Raw genomic sequence first — 22,481 nt, forward strand, 5'->3', positions numbered from 1 at the left:
AGTCGGAGCATTTTATATTAGCTGGGTCTACCTTTCCCTAAATTATCAGCCATGTTAGGGCAGTGGATCAGGCATGCTTCAAGGCATATTGAGGTAGTGGTAACAAGCGTCTCCATCAGCATAGTGATGATAGCATCCCACTTTAGGGTGAGTATCATTTTGGTAAAGGTCAACTTCCTTCTCGATTCATTAGGCCCACAATGATAGTACCTCTGGTTCAGAAGGTTTTTTTTTTTTGGAATCATGTCCTTAAAATTTAGAATGAAACAATTCTGACTCACAGATAACAAGAACTGAAACATTTGGGATAGCTGAAAGAACCACCAAGGCAACTTTGTCAACAAAATTTCAAAACAAGAACTAGAAAACTGAAATTCAAATAAGTCTGTAATATATGGTCTCCATAAGAACTTAAAAGAGATAGTAAAATGAGCATTTGGGATATGGGTCATCACCAATATGCCTACTTCTAAAGTACTCATTCTTCTTGAACAATTTGACCCTTCTCACTGACATAGATACCATCAAGAAACTTTCAGATATCCTTGTTCTTCACATGGCATTTTTGGTTAATGAGGGCTGCAGAACGAGAGACGAGCTCAATGTCATTTCCATCCAATACAAGCTCATCCTTAACCTTCTCAGATCGAACAACTGTTACTCCATCAAGCATGTCCACTTTCCTAACCCTCTTCTCGCCAAGGAAGTTACGGATCTCAATGGACTTGTTACTTCCGGTGATGGAGGCATTGATTGGAAAGTGAGCATACACAAAACACATCTTATATCTGTAACCCTTGGTAACACCAGTGATAAGATTACCAACATGGCTAAGAGCGGTACGGATGGAAGCAGTAGCCTTACGAGATCCAAACCAAGCATCAACCTTCAACTTCTTCTGTCCAGTTTACTCATCCTTGATCAGCTGAAAATCGAGATTGAGATGCTTGAAGTTTCTCACAAGCTTTCCTCTTGGTCCCTCAACTTCGATTTGCTTTGCCTTCACCTTAATGGTGATTCCGTTGGGGATGTCCATGGTTTCCGATGACAGAATTGTCTTCATCTTCTCTAAATTTCACTCTCACACTCTCTCTCTCTCCTCTTTTGGAAGTGAATATGGCGATCGCTAAAACCCTAGCAGCGATCTGGTTCAGAAGGTTTTGAGGCAGGATATGGGGTTTACATAAGACAGGATATAGGTCTTACTTCTAAAGTTGAGCACATTATACCTTCAAGTATTAGGGTTTATGCGATCTTGTCTGGGTCTTTTTTAGTAGGATATTATTGGTGACGGTTGCTATGAGGCTGGCGAGAAAGGCCACTTTGTTAGGGAGCATCATAGGGCCCCAATGCAGTGAAAAATATAGCAATGACAGCCAACACTATCAGGGCGGCTCTAGTGCCGGTCTGAGTCATAGACAACATGGCCAACCTCGAGCTTTCAGCTAATAATTACGAGGGTCTTATAACTGCAGTTCTCTTGACCACTGGTCCTGGGAGTATCCCAGGTGAGATTTAATGCTTTAGGATCTTCATATTTTCCATACTAGAGTTGTTGAGCCTTGTCGTACCTATGAAGAGTTTGGCCATCGATCTAGAGATTATCCCTAGCATAGGACCCGTGCACAGTTTGCTCAGCTATGTCAGTATCCGAGTTTTATACCGCCTCTTTTTAGAGGCAGAGCTTAGAGGGTTGCTAGTGATGCAAAATTTATTCAGGCTGAGGTTGGTCGCAATCCATTCCATGCTTCTATAAGCCGATCATAGTCCAAGAATCTAGGTATCGATGAAGTTTTCTTGATTTCCTTATTATGATTTATATTGTTTATTTGGTATGATTTTGAGGTTTCCACCCCTATACTTGTCTATTTGGCTTGTTAGTTATCCCCTAACTGTTGTGTTTGCCTTATCTAGACGTATGTGTGTTTGTGTGTTTTAGCTTAATAGTTGAATTCTTTTAGTAGAGGATCAACTAGGTCAATCTCCTATTGACGCAGTGGTGGTTCAACAACTCCCTATGCCTTGCCTGGGTGATATTGGTTTGATTTGAGGCCAGGTTAGTTTGCCTTTCCTTGCATCTCCCCAACTGTGTATTTCGCTTTGGTGCTGGCCGTGGTTATATAGGTGGCTAGACCAGCTGTGTAATTTTGGGAGTTGTGATACTAGAGAATCTAGTTGGCCTTAAGTGTCGCCCTAGTTACGTGTTTCCCAGTGGCTAGTGGTCAAATAGCTCTTCATATCCTTTTTGCATAGTTAGATTGCCATGGTGAGTATTCTCTTTGGCCATTCTAGCTTTTTGGCCTAGATGGCTATCCTTGTAGCTGGGTATTGGCTGGTTCATTTCTAGGTTATGGGTTGAGGTTTTCTTTATTACCCTACCAAGTTGGATCCTTTATGGTACTCATAGTTAGCTGTCTCTTCCTATTTTCCTTAGCGTTGTTCTCGGTTTCTAAATTGTGGTTGGTTCATTCAATCTTTTGGCCCCTATCTTTTTTAAGAGTTTGGGTGCCGGTTATGGCTTTTTGGGGAATTAGGGAGTGTGATCTCACTTCATGCCTTATTACTGCTTTTATTATATCTTCGTGGTAGTGTTGGTGATTGTTGAGACTTTGTTGGTCAGCCAGTATTGGAGCAGTGGTTTTCATTGGTGACTTTAGATATAGCCTAAATTGGAAGTTGGGGAGTTGGTTAGAAACCTCATCTACAAAATGGAGTCAAAATAATTCGTGGGGTATGGGAACTTTGAATTAATTCATGATGGAAGACTTGATTTTGGCATATTCGGTACATTTTAATTGTTGTGAATGGGGTAGATGCCCTTGGAGCATTACTGATCGGCTGTGCATATTTGTGTGTCCGCTACCATCTTGATACCCTTGGACTAGGATAGTTGGCTCAAATTTGAGAAGGCAGTATGGTTTGTGCGCACCACGTGCCGGTGTTTTGGAGGTGCCTATGATAGAAGTAAGTCGGAGGAGCTAGACTCAATGCGGCCTTGTCCTTCATGGAGTAAATTGGTCTTTTCGAATGGAGTGTTTAGTTTCAAAAGATAAGTTTTAGTTGGGTATTTGGATTTGAAAGTTCAGATTGGAATTTTGAGCTTTAGCCAAGCTTAGTTTCCTTGTTTTGGCTTCTGTCATCCCTTGAAGCCTAGTTAAGTTATGTGACTTCCCTGAGGTTATGCAGTGCGGTTCGGTAAGCATGTTTTAAAGTGTATTGGTAGCACTCAAGATAGCTAAGGACCGTAAGAACGTCCTTACTGGCTTGGAGGAACGAATTTGGAAGAATAAGACATGTATTTGGAATTTTTGATTGAGTTAGATCTGCCATTGTCATGTATTGCTCATATCGGTGGTTTCTATTTAGTTTGGTCGACCTCAGTTGGAACCCAGTGTTTTGATGAAGTTCAGGCTAAGTGAGTGAGAGTTGAAGCCCATAAAGTGATTTGCAATAGTTTTGGGAGTTTGAAGGGAATTTGAAGATTTTCCTTTCAACTCAAGTTTTGTGATAGTGTTATTTGATCCGAGAGGGTGTTCTAGAGTCTGACTGAGCATGCGGTCCCAGTTCCCTCATCCTTTCGTGCCTTCATGCCGCGACTGTACTTTTGCTTTAAAAAACGAAAGTTCTTTTAGTATTAGATGTTGTAATGACCCTCTAGGTCATTTTCTTCATTTTCCTATCTTTTCATCATTTAGAGCATTCCTACAGCGACCCCAATTCATTTATGACTTGCTGGTACTGACAGTTCGGTCGCTCGGTTATTCGTTAGGGTTTTATGCCCATTTCCCTATTCTAGAGCTTTTATAACTTAAAAAGTTGACTTTGTTCATAACTTCAGGAAACCAATCTTAGATAAAACTGTTGATAGTTCCATTAGCTCTAGAATGGTGAAATTAGGCTAGTGGCATAGTCGACATTAGTATTGAGGCGATCGATATGCGTTTAGGACCAATTGGCACTTTTGCCATCGAAATTTAGCTTATAGTTGACTTTGGTAAATATTATAGGAAGACACGTTCAGATTAAAATTCTAACAACATGGTTAGTTCCAAATTGTCAAGTTTAGTCTAGAACGACCCTTTGTTTGCTTCTCGAGGCTTCCAATCTAATCTCGAAGCCCGTTATGGAATTTGTCTCAAAATTAGTCTTGGCTATAGAACCCACTATCAGTCGAAATGACTTCATATGGAAATTTTGACTAAGCCATTGAGTTTGGAACATTGAATTCAGGGGAGGGGGTAGCATATCTTCTTTGCGCGCATGAGGTTCTAATTGAATCTCGAGCACCATACTGGAGAATTTGACATGCCAAAGTCTATTTTGCATAAGCTGGGTCAAGTGTCGTCTCTAAAGATACTCTTGGTCGCTAAAGTGAGTGTTGTTGAAACAGTCATAAGGTCGCTAAAGTGACCGAGTCCGCATGAGAGGTTGCCGCTAAAACGACCCCTCTCTAAATCGATTGGGTCCTCGCTTAAGCGACGCCCGCCTCTTTGGGGCAATAGCGTAAGTGACCAGTGGGTGTCCTCTTAAGTGACACATGAGGATCGTTTTAAAGTTAAATTTTTAGTTATTTCTTTAACTTTCAAGATCAATTTCACTCTTAATTTCGAGGCAATTTGAGTGATTCCAAAAGCTATTCCGCATGGGTTTTCAAGAAGAATCTAGTGGTGTGTCCAGAATTAAGAGTAAAGAATTTATTTGAGGGAAAATTCCCTATTTCCCTTGATTTTAGTAGTTCTTGGGCTAAGTTGATTAGTGTGGTGCATGTGTGTTTTGTAACTATTTTAGTGTTCGAAATGTGTTTCCTTTTGGAACACAAGATAGGTTTAGAATCTAGGACCTATTCACAAAGTCAATTTTGTAAGTTATAGAATGGGTCCCATAATTCCCAATTTTGACTCTGATGTTGGCCCATTTCCAAATTTGTTGATTTTAGTATCAGTATGATCCTATTGATGATGTTATTAACATTTTGTTAGCGTGGCGGCGATTGGGAATGATTCAGAGGACGAGAGCTTCATTGTGGTGGATTTAGAGCATGCGTGATCTGCTTCCAAGTAGGCTATGATCTACCCCTTGACTGAACTCTATTAGATATCATGTAGTATACTTTACATATGACTTAGGTGAGTATTTGCCTAGATTAGCATTCTCCCCACCCGATCCCATTTTCTTGTTCCAGGGTGAGCCTTAGGCTAGAATAGTCCCATGAAATCCTAAGATTAGGTTGTATGCTTTTGTTGTGGTGGTGACTAAGCATTGATTATCTTGTTTCAGATAGATATTGATGTCCTTAGGCTAGGTTTGGGCCTTAGGCGCCTTATTATCTGGTTTTTGCTCTCTTAGCTAGGCATAACTTTTGGTAGGGTTTATTATGGATAGGATACCCCTTTATATGCTAGTGCCTGTGACATTTGGGGCCCATCGTAGCTGTAGGTTTGGCTTAGCAATTCTGGTTGGGAGATGAGGTGAATTATTTTGGTGTAATTAAACTTACCTAGAGATATTTTTCCTCCTTTATGATTTGAAAAAATGCCTCTATTATTTCACTTTTGTTTAGAGATAGGTTTATGATGCCATCTTATCTATTAACTATTATTAGGCCTGAGGCCATCTCCGAGGAATGATTAGATCCCAGGTTAGTCCCTTGACTGGTTGTGTGCTAGGACCTGATATTTCCTTATAGCTGTGTGTGTCTTGTTTGGATGTTGGTGATGACATGCTTATATTGTTTGAGCATATTCACTCATTTAGTGGTATGATCTTGGTATTTCATGTTTTTCTACTTGAGGAATTGGAGGCATCTGGGATGCGCTACATTTTACTTGGCTATTTAGTGCGTTGATGCCCTTTTTAGTCCTTCGATGCCCCTAAGTTTACTTTTTCTAGTTGGGCCATGCCCCTGGGAGTTTATTGGCTGGATGAATGGCCCTTTTTTAGGGTGCTCACGGTTGAGGTTACAAGTGTACTGATATTCAGCGCGGCGATGCCCTTTCTACTTTGGCTTGGCTGCTCACTCTATGGTACCACTACAGAGATTCTATTTGTCTATGTAAGACTTAGTTCGGGACCATGTAGTGTATATAGACTTCCCACATTTCCTTTGGGCTCCTTTGGCCAGTGTACCACTGAACTGAATGAGGGAGTCGCATGGGTCCTACTTGGCTAGCCGGGTGGTCAGGGTGGATCTATATACTTATGGTTGTTGATCTCTAAGAGCCACCGATTATGTCACTAATTTTACTACAAATATGTATTCATTAGTAGTGCCTATCACCAACATACTCTTGTGGTGTGGTCCCTCAGTTTTATAGGGGCCGGTGGTATGTTTTTTATTGCTTGTACCTTCAAGGGGTATGGGCGTCCGGTTGGTTATTGTCTAATTATGCTAGCTTTTATCTCTTGTTGTACTTGTAGCTGGTACCTTTTGGTTGTATAAATAGATTGTTTACGTGGAATTTAGTTTGATTATGGTTGGTAATTCCTGCTGAGGTTAGTTGGAATAGTTCCTAGGTGATTATATGGTTAGAGTTATTAGTTAGTGATGTATTTTCATTAGTAGACTTCGGTGATGCCTTCTTCTCATTAATAGGTTGTTGGATTGCATTTTAGGTACGTTTTATGACTTTTTTGTTCTATGTTTCCACTTTTCTTGCCTTATGTTTCTGTTATTATTTTGATAATTCCTAATTAGTTACTCGTGCAGTATTTACCTGATTATATGTTCATTATACTTGTTTTGTCTATGGAGCTCATTGGGCCTATACCTACTGAGTACCATTTATTTGGTACTCGTACTACACTTATGTCCCCTACAAATTTTAGTATGGGTCATCATTATTGATTTTGACTGGTGTGGAGCAGCTTCTAATTCATAGATTTGGTGAGCTCCTAGCTTACGGAGTTGCCAATTTCCATCCATACAAGATTGAGACTAGTCTTTACTTGTTTTCGAAGACTGTCTGTACTCTTAATACTTTTGTAAAAGCCTCGTACTTCTATTATTGTTTAGATGCTCGATTATTGATTGATGCTAGGTCTTGGAATGATTTCCTATATTTGTTTCAACCATCCTCTTTCTTTTCATTATTACTTACTTTCTTCTTATTAATTCATCTTCCACTTAATAGCTCATTGGTTTTGGTTTCGAGCTAAGGTTTAAGGGTTACACTTACTTGCAGGTAGGTATTAGCAGGTGTCATCAAGGCCTAAGGAATTGGTTTATGACATGTTGGTATCAGAGCTCTAGATTGACCTACATCATTTGTATAAGAGCAATACCTAGTAGAGTCCTACAGATTGGTGCAGAGATGTTTGTATCCTATCTTCAGGAGGCTATAGGGAATTTTTAGAGAATTTTATTCTTGAATCCTTATCGTGTGTCCTAATTGTTAATAATTTCTAAACCATTTGGAATACATTTCTTCTTAGATGGATAGAACGAGTTTCTAAGTAGACACGGTGGAGCGTCAACATGTTCTACTATAGTTTTGGCAGTTGTCTCTCAAACTAGTAATGGGTTAGCGATTACTCAGCAAGGCTCGTCCTTAGTATCGGTCTTTGTCATGGAATTTCTTGAGTTGGATGCGAATAGACCCACATCATCCCCTATGCATCTGGATATGTGCCAGGAATTTATTAGGGGATTATCCTTGCTGCTCCGCTTGGCGACGTAGCATTAGATATCTGTCGGGTCTATCTTTCCCTAAATTGTCAGCCATGTGAGGGTAGTGGAGCAAGAATGCTTCGAGGAATATAAAAGTAGTGGTAACAAGCCTCTCCATTAGCATAGTGATGATAGCAACCCACTTTAGGGCGAGTATCAGTTTGGCAAGGTTGAACTTCCTTCTCGATTCATCAGGACCATAACGATAGTACCTCAGGTCCTAGGAAGTTTTGTGGTAGGATATGGGGTTTACAACAGAAAAGGTACAGGTCATACTTCTCAAGGTGAGTAGAGTGGCCCTTCAGGTGTTGAAGCTTATCAGATCCTATTTGGATCCTTTAAGAGAGATGTCATTGGTGAGGGTTGCTATGAGGCTGACGAGGAAGGTCACTTTGTTAGGGAGCATCGTAGGGCCCCAATATAGTCAGCTAGGGAAAAGAATAGTTATGGCAGTCAACCCTCTCAAGGTGTCTTTAGTGCCAGTCCGAGTCATGCCCAACGTGGCCGACCTCCAGCTCTCAGCCAATAGTCACGAAGGTGGTATGACTACGGTTCACTTGACCACTAGTCCCAAGAGTGTGCCAAGCAAGATTCGATATTTTAGGCTCCGCATACTCACCAAACCAGAGTTGTTGGGCCTTGTCCTACCTGTGGAAAGGTTTGCCATCGATATAGAGATTGTCCTTACTGTGGGACCCATACACTATTTACTCAGCTGGGTTAGTATCATGGTTTTATGCTGCCTCTTATTAGTGGCAAAGCTGTCACGACCCAACCCCAGAGGCCGCAACTGGGGTTCGACCTGAACCCTCTTATGCGTATTTATCAACTACACTTAAGTTGAACCGTGTGTGATGTGATACTATACAAAAAACCTCAATAGTTTAAAATTTTTCATGTATTTGTAGCCTCTTTCATTCGTATCATAACATGAAAGGGCACGCACTGACGAGGCTGCCGTAACATAAAAACATTTACAACATGCCGTATAGGCATAGTCGAAACAAACATATAAGCAACCCACATCCATATATCTACAGACCTCTAGGAATATTAACAACAACATATGGCGGGACAGGGCCCCCGCCGTACCCCTGAATGTACAAATATATACATTAAGTGACCAGTATCAAAAATTAGGCTCCAGAACAGTGAAGCACTTCCGACATAGCTGAAAGGAACTCCTAAGCTGACGGATCTCCAGAATGAACATCTGTACCTATGGGCATGAAACGCAGCCCCCTGGGGAACGGAGGGTCAGTACAATATATGTACTGAGTATATAAAGCATAATGCATCACAACTGAGAGAACAAATGAAATGGGGATGCAGGAAACAAGTATAACAGTTAATAAGGCACTATACCTACATCTTATAACATAAGGGCATGTACACCATCTTCACTTATCGTATCCAGCCCGCTGGGGGACTCGGAGTTACCATGTCATCGCATACGGCGTCGTATCATATGTTACGATTACATTATTATGTTTTCACATGCAAGCCCATCTATCATTATATATCATACCGTACCCGGCCCATTATGGGTCTCAATGTTATAATCATATCATCACATACCGTACCCGACCCATTAGGGGACTCGGTGTTATCATCATATCATCATATACCATACCCGGCCCTTTAAGGGACTCAGTGTTATAATCATAGCATCATATACCATACCCGACCCATTAGGGACTTGGTGTTATAATCATAGCATCATATACCGTACTCGGCCCATTAGAGACTTGGTGTTATAATCATAGCATCATATACCGTACCCGGCCCATTAAGGGACTCAGTGTTATAATCATATCATCATATATCGTACCCGACTTATTAGGGGACTTGGTGTCATAATCATCATATATAGGTAGATCATTATCTGAGACTCACTAGGGTAATCATACTGAACTATCGTTCGTGGATCACGATAATAATCATCTCAGGTGCCCTTTGAGTGCCACTAGGGCTATATTAAGTGAAGTCTCAAGAATTATAGACATATTTTAGGGTAATGCCAATCGGCTTAAGGGAATCATAGACATCTGTCATCACAGAGTCCTTAGGACTAGGAGATCTAAGTCCAACTATTAATCGACATATAGACGATTCAGGGAAGGTAGCTCAACTACGATGAGAGTTTTCCTGCCAAGGAGTGAATATGAGACATATAGCGTATTCAGAGCTTAGGAATGGACTTACTCTAGAGCTCGTATCATGTATCGTTTTCTTTAAGACATGTCAAAAGAAAGAAAGGGTAGGCCTCACCTGTTTGTCCCTTCTTATCCCAAAGGAGTTTGAGAGACAATAATTCACCTATCGTAGGCGTCCTAGTATTCAGCAGTGGATAAGAACCAGGAGGTATGCTCGGGGCCTTATGAATGGGATTATCCCCACTTGCATATGCAGATATACATATTGCACTTCTATCAAGGATATGCCAAGAACAAGGAATTAGCTTTACGTATCCTCTACCTTCCATTTTCTAGGAGACCGTGAGAGACACTAACTCAATTAGAATATGAGCTTTCACCTCCAGTAGTAGGTAGGGGTCGTGAATCATATTCGGAACTTCGGGAGTAGATTCTTCCCCACATGTTATATACACATCATATTTAGGACTAAAACATGCCAAGAGAAGGGAAGGATAGCCTTACATACTCATCACTCCCTAACGTATGGAAGGCTTGAGAAGCCCTAGTTCAATTACTGTAAGAGTGCTTTCATCCAGAAGTAAATGAGGACCGTGAATTACGCTTGGCATTTATGAGTAGATTTACCCTCAATCTCATATTAATCATTACTTAACTTGAAGACAATGCCAAAAGAAGAAACACGATAGGCTTTACATACTTATGCCAAAACATGCTAAAAGAAAGCTTCACATACCTTGTCTGAATTATTCCTTATCCTGTTGGACTCAACGTCCTTTGAACCTATTCAATATGAAATTAATATGAATATAAACCCCTTTTAACTTTCCATCACCCTACTTTACACCTTAGTATTAATGGAATCTATTTCCTTAGTCGTTTCCCCGATTAGTTCTGTTATTCGCTAAGGCGTCGACGAAAATTGGGCAGCACCTCCTCTATAATGTGCCCTATACAAATTTCCAATTAGGTCCCTAAGACCTAAATCCAACCAACAACAACAACCTGCAGCAATTCACACTAACAATATACAACATAAACACCAAACGACTTATTCAAAAATACGATATCACAATAAGGCGTCTAGCCTTTATTTTATAACGCCTTTAACTATACGAAATGAGGGGTCGTGTGGATGAAACCAGCAGAATAAAAAAAACTTTTAGAATTCATTTAGGCCCTGCAACAATACATTACACCCCTGCAGCAACAACTCACAAGAACGACACTTTATTTTGACGACAATTTACTTCTAGCGACTCCGATTTAGTTTATTCCGCACGCTGAACTTTTCAAACATTTTCCCCAACTTAAAGAATCCCCTAAGGTGTGTAATACACCCTAATTTAACATCATAAACTTCAAATTAGAGGGGAAGAATTTACCTTTCCCGAAATTGGCTAGAACTTGCCGAAATCGCGCCTCGGAACTTTTTTTAGTGCGCTGTAACGTTGTGGAAGCTTGCTGTCCGTTTATTTCTGCACCAAACTCTAATTTTATGCTACTAATACTTCCATATCATCGTGTTATATGCTAGATAATTAATTTACGGAACGAAATCGGGACTTACCTCTTTTTTTTTCCAAAGCCGTCATGCTTTTCTCTCTTAGCTTAGGGTTTGTTTATCATCACTTTGGCTGGAAATTTGATGAAGGAACTGAAGTATATGCTGTATATACATATATATATGTGGTCCTAGGGAGTGACATGTGTCATCCCCTAGAGGTGACATGTGTCCAGCCCCTATTGCGCCACCGCATCCATGCAATCAAGGAAGGGCTGCCACGTGGTAGTGTGGCTCACCTCCCCCAAGCAGGTGGGTCAACTAATTGACCCCAAGCAGGTGGGTCACCTTCTTTTTTGAGGTTATTCCACGTGTCATCCTCCCATTGGCTGCCCCGCATTTTTTTTTCTTCCTCATGGGTTCGTAATCTCGTCTCACTTTAAGAACCTATATAATCCATGCTTCGCAAGCTTGGTACGTACTCCAATAGCTTAAGTATGTAAGACTTCCAAGTTAGTAGCTTACGTCGGTAAATCGAGTCCTACAACTCATTACTTGGCCTCCAATTCTTTTCGTATTCTTATGACTCCATTTCCAACCTTCCTTCTCACGAGGTATCACAATCTTCTTTCCTTAGAGTTGTTTTATAGTGTCGTAGCTTATCCGGCTCACATGATAGTGTCTAAGAAACTTAAGAAGACATTCCAAGCTCGAGAGTGCGGAGTGTAACATCCTTCCCCCTTTAGAATATTCATCCCCGAATGTTGAATAAAACTCCCCTTAAGAATTTATACAAATTGTAGGGAGATTCCTTTCTACTGGAATGACATACATTTTCATCCAAGTAATTAATATACTAGTTCCAAGACTGGCGGTTATCTGTAGACATCGGGAGTAGGTACGGACACCTATGTTTCATGTCCTCTTCAACCTCCCAGGTTATGTCTTCACGATTCTTATTCTGCCACAGTACCTTGATGGAAGCTATGTCCTTAGTTCGCAACCCGTTTAATCTGCTGATCCCGGATGGAAATGGGTTGCCCCCCATAGGATAACTCCCTGTTACGTGGACCTCCTCCATGGGAAATATTCTGGGAGCGTCGTTTACATTCTTGTAGAGCATTGATCTGTGAAAACTAAATGTATTCTTTCAAATCGGACAGTAGGTCCCACTCATAGGCAGCTTTATCTATTCTACAAATGATCTGAGAAGGATCAATGTATCCCCTTCTTGCCGACTCTAGGCTTCTAATTGATAGCTTGTCCTAGATTAAGCTTTACTTCATCAATAATTTACTGGATCCCCTCTGGGCCTATCCATTAATCAAAGGGTGAAATGTCGTACTAAGATTCACCTATGTTCCCATTCCTTACCGGAATGATCTCCAGTGATTAGCCGTACATTGAACTTCCCCGTCCGAGATAATAGATGTGGGAACCCCGTGAAATCTTATTATTTCCTTGCTATGTCATCTCGTATAACCCTTAGCTGAATATACCTTCTTAATTGGAAGAAAATGGGTTAATTTTGTTAGCTTATCTACCATAACCCATATGAACTTATACTTCCATAGAGTGCTAGGTCAGCCTGCACTATAACCTACATTAATCGCCTTCCATTCCCTAGTCGGGATTCCAACCCCTCGTAATAGGCTATCAAGCCTCTGATGCCCCTCTTCGTTTAAGCCATTATACAACTCCTCTGAATTCAACTTGTAACACCTTAGGTATGCTATCTTGCTCTTTTACTCAGATCTTCCTTCCAGTTTTATTACCACACGTTATACTATAATTCTTACACAAACGTGTGTAGGTACGTAGAGCCATTCAGAAAATGCTTTAGTGTCGCTATACTAGCGGCTTACCTCCTTCGGTCGAGGTCAGGGTTCCGCTATGGCTTTTGTCCTTAATACCGATTATATCTTAATAGTTCTGCCTCGAACCATATTAAAATTTTCTTTAATAGATTCTACATATAGCAATCACATTGCTATTACTGACTTTCTTTTATCGAGTAATCATTTGACCTTGCTCTTAGTATGCCAATGTTCATAAGCTGCACAACTATTCTTGTGCCATTTTCATGAAGTGCGTTGTATTTAAGTCATAATCTTTTTTCCTCTTGGCTTTCTCTGTTCTATATGTGTCATTGTACTAACACGCCTTTATAATCTCTTTTTGTCATACTTGTTTTGTTCCCTTTTTCACTTCCCAGGGGGTCACCCATCCCAGTGCTACTCTCATCCAAACACGCTTAACTTCGGAGTTTTGATGGAATTCAGTGCATTAGTGCGGGTATGATCGCGTCCATCCCTTATGGGGTCTCGTTTGAAGTTTAAGCATTCCCATTTACTTACGATAGGGTCAGTTGATTTTCTCTTATGCTTGTACTTCTCTTGTACACTTTCCCCCTTTTAGGGTGTACCCATGTCATCCTCCATTTATTTTCAGCTACTCACACGCGAGTGATTCTACTCCAACATATTTACGTGTTACACCATATCTACATGTTCTGTTAAATCTTTCATACATTAGGTTGCCTTTATAGGAAACCCTAGCACAATCGTAGGGTGCTTTAGTATTTGGAATATATCGCATAAAATCTCATCTAACGATTTATACTTAAGTATTATCCATAATGTAGCAGTGCATTCAAAGCCACATTCCATTCATCCCAATCAGTAATTAGCGGGGCACATAATTGGTACAAGTTCCCCATTCGAGTGTACTTATACTTTAATGACTCATGTTCCAAGCTTTGTCCTTATACTAACTTTATTCTCATGGATACAGCTTATTCTTCTAATAACCTCGCAATGCAGCAACTGTTCTGCAAATCGACATACCCTTTCCTTACAGGAGCTCACTAATCATCAAGGTGGAGTCACGTATATTAACTTCGTTTTGCCTTCTGAACTTTCATCTTTGTCATATACTTCAGGCTCCCTTCTAATCTTGCTTAAAACCATATTAGCTTCGTTGTAGTAGGGGCCTTATCTTATTACTTTTTTATCATACTATACTTTCAATTCGTAATTGTCTATCTCCCTTTTTGCTCGGTACTCATACTTAATTAATCACATCTATCTTGAACGCCTATATTATAACTTCTCTATTATTCCTCCAGCTCATTTCCATTTTTGGTTGGGCGCAAGGAATTCCATATTACTCTTTATTTCCTTGTACTAGCTATCCTTTTTTTTCATCACACAACCTTTATTCGAAACTTTCCTTACTAAGCTTTACTTACTCTCACAACGGTTTTGGTTATATTCACCTGGTACCCTGTTCACATTCAGTCTCATAGTATAACACCGCTTGACTTTCTTCACGATTCTTACTATGGGCTACCTACCTTTCTTAGTTAGTATTATCCTTAATGTTTCACAAGCTGTCTTATTAACACTTCATATCCATCACAATTATTTATCCCTCGTACTCTTGTCTTAATCATACTGTTACTTCCTTCAACTATAACTTGTCATAGTTTATCCCTATGTATCAATTCAGGCGATGCCTTACTATATCGTTTTATCCCGTTCTATCAGTCCTCTCTGAGTCACCTTCTTTGACTTATAGGTCCTTTCTAACTTCGTTCTACTGTTTCAGTATCGACCTCCTAGTTTCTATTGCCATTAACTCAGCAATTAACTTATTTCTCGAGGTCAACCATACTCGTTTAGTCAAATCTCATCATTATTGCGAGAAGAACCTTTCAAGACATACTATAGCCCTGTATCTCATTCTCCTCTTATTTCTAGGAAAATTTGGACAGAGTTTCCTCTGTATTTCTTACTATCTCAACAGCTGCACATAGAAAATACCAACAATGCCTCATGGGCACACAGATATATATTGGTATCATATTATATCACAGCCACCCAGGGCACACATATATATTCATATCATCTCATATCGCAGCCACACAGGGCGCCCACATTAGAAGTATGAACATGGACTTACCTCGTATGTCCCCTCGAACTGCACCTGTTGCACTTTCCTGTATAATTTTCCTTTCATTTTCCAAATTTATATAACAATTGTATTGCAGCACCTTACCTGACATAGGTCCTTTGTGCCTTTGCTTACCTCCGTGCTTCGTAACATCCAATATTGACAGTTACTTTCTTCTACCGGTGTTGTCCTCCTACTAAAATCGCAGGTTAGTATGAGGAATTTCATTTCCTATGGCTCGGCTCTATCGCATGATCTTAGATATGAAAGAAAGTAACATTCTAAATGTCCTGTAGCCTCCTATCTATAGATGTGGTGCACAACACACCGATAAACAAGACTCTACTAGACACGGTCTGTATACATTCCAAGGACGAACTTCTCTGATACCACTTCTGTCACGACCCAACCCCGTAGGCCGCGACTGAGGTTCGACCTGGACCCTCTTATGCATATTTATCAGCTACACTTAAGTTGAACCGTGTGTGATGTGATAGTATACATAAAAACATCAATATTTTAAAACTTTTTCATGTACCTGTAGCCTCTTTCATTCGTATCATATCATGAAAGGGCACGCGCCGACGAGGCTGCCGTAATATAAAAACATTTACAATATGTCGTATAGGAATAGTCAAAACAAACTTATAAACAACCCACATCCATATGTCTACAGACCTCTAGGAATAGTAACAACAACATATGGTGGGACAGGGCCCCCGTCGTACCCTTGATAGTACAAATGTATACATTAAGTGACCAGTATCAAAAATTAGGCTCCAGAATAGTGAAGCTCTTCCGACATAGCTGAGAGGAACTCCTAAGATGACGGATCTCCAGAATGAACATCTATACCTGCGGGCATGAAACGCAGCCCCCTGGGGAACGGGGGATCAGTACGATATATGTACTGAGTATATAAAGCATAACGCATCACAACTAAGAGAACAACTCAAATGGGGATGCAGGAAACAAGTATAACAGTTAATAAGGTACTATACCTGCATCTTATGACATAAGGGCATGTACACCATCTTCACATACCATATCCGGCCTGCTGGGGGACTCGGAGTTACCATGTTATTGCATACGGCGTTGTGTCATAGGTTATGATTACATTATTATGTTTTCACATGCATGCCCATCTATCATTACATATCATATCATACCCGGCCTAGTATGGGTCTTGGTGTTATAATCATATCATCACATACCGTACCCGGCACATTAGGGGACTCAATATTATCATCATATCATCATATACCATACCCGGCCCTTTAAGGGACTCAGTGTTATAATCATAGCATCATAAACCATACCCGGCACATTAGGGACTCGGTGTTATAATCATAGCATCATATACCATACCCAGCCTATTAGGGACTAGGTGTTATAATCATAGCATCATATACCGTACCCGGCGTATTAAGGGACTCGGTGTTATAATCATATCATCATATACCGTACCCGACCCATTAGGGGACTCGGTGTCATAATTATCATATATAGGTAGATCATTATCTGAGACTCACTAGGGTAATCATACTGAACTATCGTTCGTGCATCAGGATAATAATCATCTCAGGTGCCCTTTGAGTGCCACTAGGGCTATATTAAGTGAAGTCTCAGGAATTATAGATATATTTTAGGGTAAAGCCAACCGGCTTAAGGGAATCATAGACATCTGTCATCACAGAGTCCTTAGGACTAGGAGCTCTAAGTCCCACTATAAATCGACATATAGACGGTTCAGGGAAGGTAGCTCAACTACGATGAGAGTTTTCCTGCCAAGGAGTGAATATGAGACATATAGCGTATACAGAGCTTAGGAATGGACTTACTCTAGAGCTCGTATCATGTATCATTTTCTTTAAGACATGTCAAAAGAAAGAAAGGGTAGGCCTCACCTGTTTGTCCCTTCTTATCCCAAAGGAGTTTGAGAGACAATAATTCACCTATCGTAGGCGTCCTAGTATTCAGCAGTGAATAAGAACCAAGAGGTATGCTCGGGGCCTTATGAATGGTATTATCCCCATTGCATACGCAGATATACATATTGCACTTCTATCAAGGATATGCCAAGAGCAAGGAATTAGATTTACGTACCCTCTACCTTCCATTATCTAGGAGACCGTGAGAGACACTAACTCAATTAGCATAGGAGCTTTCATCTCCAGCAATAGGTAGGGGTCGTGAATCATATTCGGAACTTCGTGAGTAGATTCATCCCCATATGTTATATACACATCACATTTAGGACTGAGACATGCCAAGAGAAGGGAAGGATAGCCTTACATACTCATCACTCCCTAACGTATGGAAGGCTTGAGAAGCCCTAGTTCAATTACTGTAAGAGTGGTTTCATCCAAAAGTAAATGAGGACCGTGAATTACGCTTGGCATTTATGAGTAGATTTACCCTCAATCTCATATCAATCATTACTTAACTTGAAGACAATGCCAAAAGAAGAAACAAGATAGGCTTTACATACTTATGCCAAAACATGCCAAAAGAAAGCTTCACATACCTTGTATGAATTATTCCTTATCCTGTTGGACTCGCCGTCTTTTGAACCTATTCAACATGAAATTAATAAGAATATCAAACCCTTTTAACTTTCCAGCACCCTAGGTTATACCATAGTATTAATGGAATCTATTTCCATAGTCGTTTCCCTGACTAGTTCTGTTATTGGCTAAGGCGTCGATGAAAATTGGGAAGCACCTCCTCTATAATGTACCCTATACAAATTTCCAATTAGGACCCTAATACCTACAGCCAACCAAAAACAACAACATGCAGCAATTCACACCAACAATATACAACATAAATTCCAAACGACTTATTCAAAAATACGATATCACAATAGGGCGTCTAGCCTTTATTTTGTAACACCTTTAACTATACGAAACGAGGGGTTGTGTGGATGAAACCAGAAGAATACACACCCCTTTTATAATTCATTTATGCCCTGAAACAATACATTACACCCCTGCAGCAACAACTCACAAGAACGACACTTTATTTTGACGACAATTCACTTCTAGCGACTCCGATTTAGTTTATTCCGAACGCCGAACTTTTCAAACCTTTTACCCATCTTCCATCAGCCACTAAGATGTGTAATAAAACCTAATTTAACATCATAAACTTCAAATTAGAGGGGAAGAACTCACCTTTCCCGAAATTGGCTAGAACTTGCCGAAATCGCACCTCGGAACTTTTTTTAGCACGCTGTAACGTTGTGGAAGCTTTCTATCCGTTTTTTGCTGACCAAACTCTAATTTTATACTAATAATACTTCCATATCATTGTTTTATATGCTATATAATTAATTTACGGAACGAAATCGGGACTTACCTCTTTTTTTTCCCAAAGCCGTCACCCTTTTCTCTCTTAGCTTAGGGTTTATTTATCTTCACTTTGGCTGGAAATTTGATGAAGGAACTGAAGTATATGCTGTATATACATATATATATGTGGTCATAGGGAGTTAAACATGTCATCCCCTAGAGGTGACATGTGTCCATCCCCTATTGGGCCACAACATCCATGCGATCAAGGAGGGGCTGCCATGTGGCATTGGGGCCCACCTCCCCCAAGCAGGTAGGTCACCTACTTGACCCTAAGCAGGTGGGTCACCTGCTTGATTAAGGTGCTGCCACGTGTCACCCTCCCATTGGCTGCCCCACATTTATTTTCTTCCTCGTGGGTTCGTAATCTTGTCTCACTTTAAGAGCCTATGTAATCCATGCTTTCCAAGCTTGGTACGTACTCCAATAACTTAAGTATGTAAGACTTCTAAGTTAGTAGCTTACGTAGGTAAATCGAGTCCTACGACTCATTACTTGGCCTCCAATTCTTTTTGGATTCTTATGACTCCATTTCCAATCTTCCTTCTTACGAGGTATCACAATCTTCTTTCCTTAGAGTTATTTGATAGTATCGTAGCTTATCCGGCTCACATGATAGTGTCTAAGGAACTTAAGAAGACATTCCGAGCTCGAGAGTGCGGGGTGTAACATCAGCTTAGAGGGTTGCTAGTGATGCTTCAGTTTTTTAGGTCAATATCGATCGCGATCCATTCCATGGTTCTATGAGATGGTCAGAGTCCAAAAATCCAAGTATTATTGAAATTTGCTTGATTTCCTTATTTTGATTTATATTGTTCATTTTTTGTGATTTTGGGGTTTTCACCCCTGTACTTATCTATTCGACTTGTTAGTTATCCCTTGACTGTTTTGGCTACCTTATTTGGACGTATTTGTGTGTGTTTTAGCTCAGTAGTTGAATTCTTTTAGTAGTAGATCAAGTAGGTCGATCTCCTTTTTGCACAGTTGCGGTTGAGCAACTCCCCATGTCTTGCTTGAGTGATATTATTTTAAGTTGCAACTAGGTTATTTAGCCTTTCTTTCCATCTCCCCTACCATTGATTTAGCTGTGGTGCTGACCCTGGTTAGATAGGTCGCTAGACCAGCTGTGTTAGTTTTGGGAGTTGTGATACTAGAGGATGTAGTTGGTGTTAAGTGTGGCCCTAGTTGCGTGTTTCCCAGTGGCTAGTGGTCGAATACCTCCTCGTATCCTTTTTGCATAGTTTGAGTTGCCTTGGTTAATATTCTCTCCGGCCATTCTAACTTCTTGTCCTAGATGACTATCTTTGTTTCTGGGTATTGGCTAGTTCGATTCTAGGTTGTCGGTTGAGGTTTACTCTGTTACCCTACCAGGTTAAATCCTTTGTGGTGATCCTAGTTTGTCGCCTCTTCCTATTTTGCTCTAGCCTTGTTCTTAGTTTCTAAGTTGTGGTCCATTCATTCAATTTTTTGGGAGATGTCTTTTTCATGAGTTTGGGTGCCGGTTATGGATTATTGAGGAATTAGGGAGTCTGAAATCCCCTTATGCCTTGTTACTACTTTTATTAGTTCATCACGGTGGTGTTGTTGACTCCCAAGGCTTTATTGGTCAGTCAGAGTTGGTGTAGTGGTTTTATTTGGTGTCTTCAGATATAGCGTAAGTTGGAAGTTAGAGAGTTATTAGAAACCTCATCTATAGAATGGGGTCAAAGTAATAAGTGAGGTGTATGAACTTTGAATTGGTTAAGGATTGAAGGCTTGATTTTGGCATATTCGGTAGATTGCAGTGGTTGTGAGTGGGGGTAGATTCCCTTGGACCATTACTGATCGATTATTTAGATTTGCGCATCGGCTACTAGTTTCGTACCCTTGGACAAGGATAGTTGTCTCAAATTTTAGAAAGTAGCATGGTTTGTGGGCACCTAGTATCGGTGTTTCAGAGGTTCCTATGATAAGAGTAATTTGGAGGAGCTGGACTCAGTATGGCCTTGTCTTTCATAGGGTAAATTGGTCTTTTAAAGTTGAGTGTTTAGTTTCAAAAGGTGAATTTTAGTTGGATTTTTGGATTTGAAAGTTTAGATTAGAATTTTGAGCTTTGTCGAAGCTCAGTTTCGTTGTTTTGGATGTTGTTATCCATTGAGGTCTGACTAAGTTATGTGAATTGCCTGAGGTTGTGCAGTGCAGTTAGGTAATCAAGTTTCAAAAGGTATTGGTAGCACTCAAAATAGCTAAGGACCGGTAGAACACCCTTATTGGCTTTGAGGAAGGAATTTGGAAGCATAAGACAACTATCTAGAATTTTGGATTGAGTTGCATCTGTCATGGTCCTATATTTCTCATATTGTGGTTTCTATTTAGCTTGGTTGACCTTAGTTAGACCCGGTGTTTTTATTAAGTTCGGGCTAAGCGAGTGAGAGTTGAAGGCCACAAAGGGATTTGGAGGAGTTTGAATGGAATTTGAGAATTTTCCTCTTAGCCCGAGTAGTGTAATGACGTCATTCGATTAAGAGGGTGTCTGAGGGTGTAGCAGAGCATGCAGACATGGTGCCCTCGTCCTTTCTTGCCTCTAGGCAACGACTAACCTTTACTTTCATGGATGAAAGTTCTTTTAATCGTGGATGTAGTAATGACGCTCCAGGTCATTTTCTTTCATTCTCTGATATTTTCAGCATTTAGAGCTTTCCTCAGCGATTCCAAGTAATTTATGACTTGCTGGCACTGACAGTTTGGTCGACTGATCGTTCGTTTGGGTTTTATGCTCCTTTCCATGTTCTGAAGCTTTTATAACTTGAAAAGTTGACTTCGATCATAACTTTAGGCAAATGACCTCAGAAAGAAATTTTGACAATTTCCATTAGCTCTGGAATGGTCAACATGAGTACCGAGGTAATCAGCATGAGTTTAGGATTATTTGGTGCTTTTGCCTTCGAAATTTGGCCTATAGTTGACTTTGGTCAACATTCTTGGAAGATGCACTAGGATAAAAATTCTGATAGCACAGTTAGTTTTGGAATATCGAGTTTGGTCTAGTACGACCCTTTATTTGCTTTTCGGGGCTTCCAGTCTAATCCCGAATCCCATTATGGATTTGACTCCAAATGGTCATGTGGGACCCACTTTCACTCGTAACGACCTCATATGGAAATTTTGACTGCTCCATTGAGTTTGGAACATCGATTTTAATAGGATAGCATATCTCATTTTCATGCACGGGGTTCCAAACTAATTCCGAGCATCCTATCAGAGAATTAGACATGCTAAAGTCCATTTTGCACTAGCTGAGTCTTGTGCCATCACTAAAGTGACTCTTGGTCGCTAAAGAGAGTGCCGCGAAAGTGGCCAGGATCTAGCTAAAGCGACTAGGCCGTCATGGGGGATTGTCCCTAAAGAGACAAGAGGTTGCTAAAGTGACCCATCGCTAAATTGACTGGGTCCTTGCTTAAGAGAGTCTTGCCTCTTTGGGGTGATCACTCAAGCGACCAGTCAGTGTCGCTTAAGAGATACCTGAGGGTATTTTTAAGGTTTAATTTTTATTTATTTCTTTAACTTTAAAGATCGATTTCTCCTCAATTTTGAGGTGATTTGAGTGATTCAATAGGCTATTTCGCACGGTTTTTTTGAGGGGAATCCAGTGGTGTGTCCAGAATTAAGAGTAAGAATTTGTTTAAGGTAAAATTCCCTATTCCCTCTGATTTTAGTAGTTCTTGGACTAAGTTGATTAGTGTGGTGAATGTGTGTTTTGTAACTATTTTAGTGTTAGAAGTGTGTTTCCTTTTGGAACACAAGATAGGTTTAGCATCTAGGACCTATTCTTAGAGTAAATTTCATAAGTTATGAAGCGGGTCCCATAA

General features: G+C 40.3%; 1 pseudogene across 1 annotated transcript; it reads right to left on the reverse strand.

The window, feature by feature from the left end:
- Positions 1–284: 284 nt before the first annotated feature.
- LOC129877404 (60S ribosomal protein L9-1-like) lies at positions 285–1,116 on the reverse strand (annotated as a pseudogene). Its single transcript, XR_008763537.1, has one exon. The product of XR_008763537.1 is annotated as a 60S ribosomal protein L9-1-like (transcript).
- Positions 1,117–22,481: the final 21,365 nt, after the last annotated feature.

This window comes from Solanum dulcamara, chromosome 12 (genome assembly GCF_947179165.1).
Source record: "Solanum dulcamara chromosome 12, daSolDulc1.2, whole genome shotgun sequence".
Lineage (NCBI taxonomy): Eukaryota > Viridiplantae > Streptophyta > Magnoliopsida > Solanales > Solanaceae > Solanum > Solanum dulcamara.